General features: G+C 35.4%; 1 protein-coding gene across 1 annotated transcript in view; it reads left to right on the top strand.

The window, feature by feature from the left end:
- The window catches only part of Suco (SUN domain containing ossification factor), a 90,871-nt gene that overhangs the window by 67,671 nt on the left and 19,711 nt on the right, over positions 1-3,489 (top strand). The window lies entirely within an intron of this gene.

Genomic DNA, 3,489 nt, shown 5'->3' with positions numbered 1-3,489 from the left:
AGAGAGAGAGAGAGAGAGAGAGAGAGAGAGAGAGGTGTGTGTGGCCAGCTCAGCCCACCAGGGGGCGGGGCTGGCTGGCATGTGGTGCTGGGGGACTGAACCGCGGTCCCTGATGCCTTGCCGAGCCTGTTCCAAGTAGGTGCTTTAGACCACTGAGCCATCTCACCAGCCCCTTAGTTTATTTTTAAAAAGTTCATGGTAGCCAACATATTTGACATTTTTTCTTTTACCCTGAAAACTAGAGTTCTTTATTTGTTATATTCATGGTATGGCTTTTAAAAATTGAACTCAGTTGGACATCTTTCTTCAAATAGGAAATAAAAGCTTATCAGAGAATGCTTCTGCCAAAACTGTACCTAAAATGCCTGAATCAACTCCTGTTGAAACTCCTGTTCCATCACCTGAGTAAGTGTACTTACATTAAATAGAGTTGTTATTTTTTTTATTCTTTATTGGTTTTATATATATATATATATATATATATATATATATATAATCACATTATAGGGCATTTGTATTTCTACACGATACATATTGATTCCTTCCTTTTCCCCTGTTACCCTCCCCTCCCTTCACCTACCCTTTCCCTACTTACTTACAAAGTTTTTTACCATTTTACCCTTTTTTTCCCTTTGCCCTTCATTCCTTTCCCCGTCCTTTTTGAACAATTTCTTGCTATTTCACAATATCTGTTCTATATTTTGTTTCTTCTTATACTTTGTTTCTCATAGCAGAGACAATGCAAATATTTGTACATGTGTGTCTGATTTATTTCACTTATATGAGTATGGTTTCATGGTCCATCCATTTTGCTGTAAAAGTTTCAGGTTTATCCTTTTTCTGGCCAATAGTAGTCCCTTGTATTAAGAAAACACATCTTTTTTATCCATTCGTCTGTTGATGGGCATTTGAGTTGTTTCCAAGATTTAGCTATTATAAACTGTGCTGCATAAACAAACACGCGTACACATATATTACTATAGTATGATGCTTTTAATTCTTTTGGGAAGATACCAAGAAGGAGAATAGGTAGGTCAAATGAGACCCCTAGTCCTAGTTTTTGAGGAATCTCCACACTGCTTTCCACATGGTTGCACAAGTCTACCCTCTATCATACAGTGCAGAAGGGTTCCTTTTTCTCCACAGCCCAGCCAGCATTTGTTTTTGGATGCTTTCTTGATGATAACCATTCTTTCTGGAGTGAGATGAAATGTCAGCATTGCTTTAATTTGCATATGTCAAATGACCAGTGATGTTGAACACTTTTTCATATATTTATTTGCTGTTTGTATTTCATCTGAGAAGTATTTACCTCAGATACCCATTTTTTGATTGGATCTTTCAATTTGGGGCATCTGAATGATTTTAATTTTTTTTTTTGGCTGAACCAGGGATTGAACTCAGACCCTTGTGCTTGCCAGGGGAGCACTTACTCTACTGAGCCATCTCCCCAGCTGATTTTAATTCTTTATACATTATGAATGTTAAGTCTGTTGTCTGAGGAACAACTGTTTGAAGTTCTTTCCCACTCTGTGGCTTGTCTTTTCACTCTGTTGATGTTTTCTTATGCCGTGCCAAAGCTTTTTAATGAGACCAGCTGTTGATTCTTTTAATATTTTTCATGCAATCATAGTTTTGTTCATGAAGTCGTTTTTTTGGTGTTTTTTTTTTTTTTTTTTAAATGGAGCACTGTGTATACCAGTATAAAGAAAAGAACTTGGGATTTGTGTGTGAAAATAATCTGTAGAGAGCTTTAAGTCATAGGACATTATATGACTGCTGAGAGCCAATGAATTACTTCTTGTTATTGGATATGTGTACTAGGCATACAATTCATTCTAGGCCAAACATTTTTTGTTTTGATTATACCTTATTGTGCCTTATTTTCAGTGAATCTTGTTCTCTGAGTCTTATTTCCGTATTGCATATAATTGTGCAGATAGTTATTAGCAATAAGGAAATTTACAGCTAATGCTTTTTAAAGGCTTTTTTAAAGTTCAAATTTAAAAGCATTGATAATGTGTGTAGGATGTCCTTAGAAAGCTGCAATACCTATCTGTAGTACTGTGCCTAAATTATGTGTTTGTCACATAGCAAAGTGTTCCCTTTCTTAGATTGAGTTGTATAATAGTTTCTCTTGGGCAGGTATTTATAGATATAAATATAGATAGTTAAAATATCCTCAGTTTTTCTACTTTGTATAAAAGAGTATCGTAATTTTTGATGCCTCTCCTTATTATCTATAATAGAAAATTTCATAATACTTTGGCTAATTCGGATCACTGTGGTAGATTTAATTTATGTAAATGTCTTTAAATATAATCTATGTGAAGTCCTTTTCCTCTGAGGAAGTCAAGAGGATAAGGTACTTGAATTTGAAATAGTTCAAGGTACTAAGTAGTGAGAACTGTAGAGGATATACTTTGAACTGTTAATCTTAAGTGCCTAATAATTCAGAAATGAAGTCTGCATTAAAGAGCATAGAGAGATTTAAGATACACATTTTTTTTTTAATCTTGAAAAAGATTGGAGATGCTGTTTAGATAATTAGGAAATATAACATGTATGTTCTGCGTTCCTAGAAGACCTGAGAAACTGAGGATAGAGACATTCTTGGTGTTTCTAATTATGTGGAATTGTGATTGTTATTCTTGATTTTATAACTAGGCTTCTTTAGTTAGCAATTGATGGTATTCTTGTTTTTCAAAACTGATTTTATTTACACACAGATGTGAATTGTTTTATATTTATATAATAATCACATTGCGCAAATGTAGCAATTTTACTTCTTCATGTTAGATATTGTTTAGTAGAAAGCAAAAGATTTTAATGATCTGAAGAAAAACCAGAACGTGTGTTAAATGATAGATACCTATGCATAATTTTTTGCTTAATATTGCATCATATGTTTATTTTAAGTTGTTTTTAATGACTATATGGCAGACTTTTGATGAAAATAAAGGTAGTGATGGAATGTTACTGTTGAAGTTACTATAAAAACTTAGCTTATTTTCTTTTATAGGTTTAAGTATTTTTTAAGTATAGTACTGATTACAGTGTATGTAGTAGTATATAACTTAATATTTGCCAGGTTCAGTTCAGTTTCCTTTTTCTTCAACCATTCTTTTTAACTGTCAGTTAATTTGGTAGATAATAGATGAAATGCCACATGTATATGGAAGAAATGTTGTCTGTTCCTCTATCCATCCATCACTCTATATTTCTAGCACAATCTAGTTATGTTCTATTTTGACTCACTTACTACTTCACTCTTAAATTATCTACCTCTTACAGTCCCAGCCCAGGTCCGGTGAGTGTGTGGAGAGCTTCCTGCTACCCTGCGCCGGCGGGACCAGTTCCAGCCCAGGTGCAGCGTGGGCCGGACCCTCTCCCACCCCCTCGGGCCGCCCCCCCACCACTCCGCCTTACCTCCCCACCCCTCCCGCCGAGTAGGAATTTCTGCCGACTTCCGGGAACCCCCAGACCCAG

Source organism: Octodon degus, unplaced genomic scaffold (assembly GCF_000260255.1).
Source record: "Octodon degus isolate 3935 unplaced genomic scaffold, OctDeg1.0 scaffold00017, whole genome shotgun sequence".
In the NCBI taxonomy this organism is placed as follows: Eukaryota; Metazoa; Chordata; class Mammalia; order Rodentia; family Octodontidae; genus Octodon; species Octodon degus.
The sequence above is the reverse complement of the archived record's forward strand: the minus strand, read 5'-3'. Positions and strand labels throughout refer to the sequence as shown.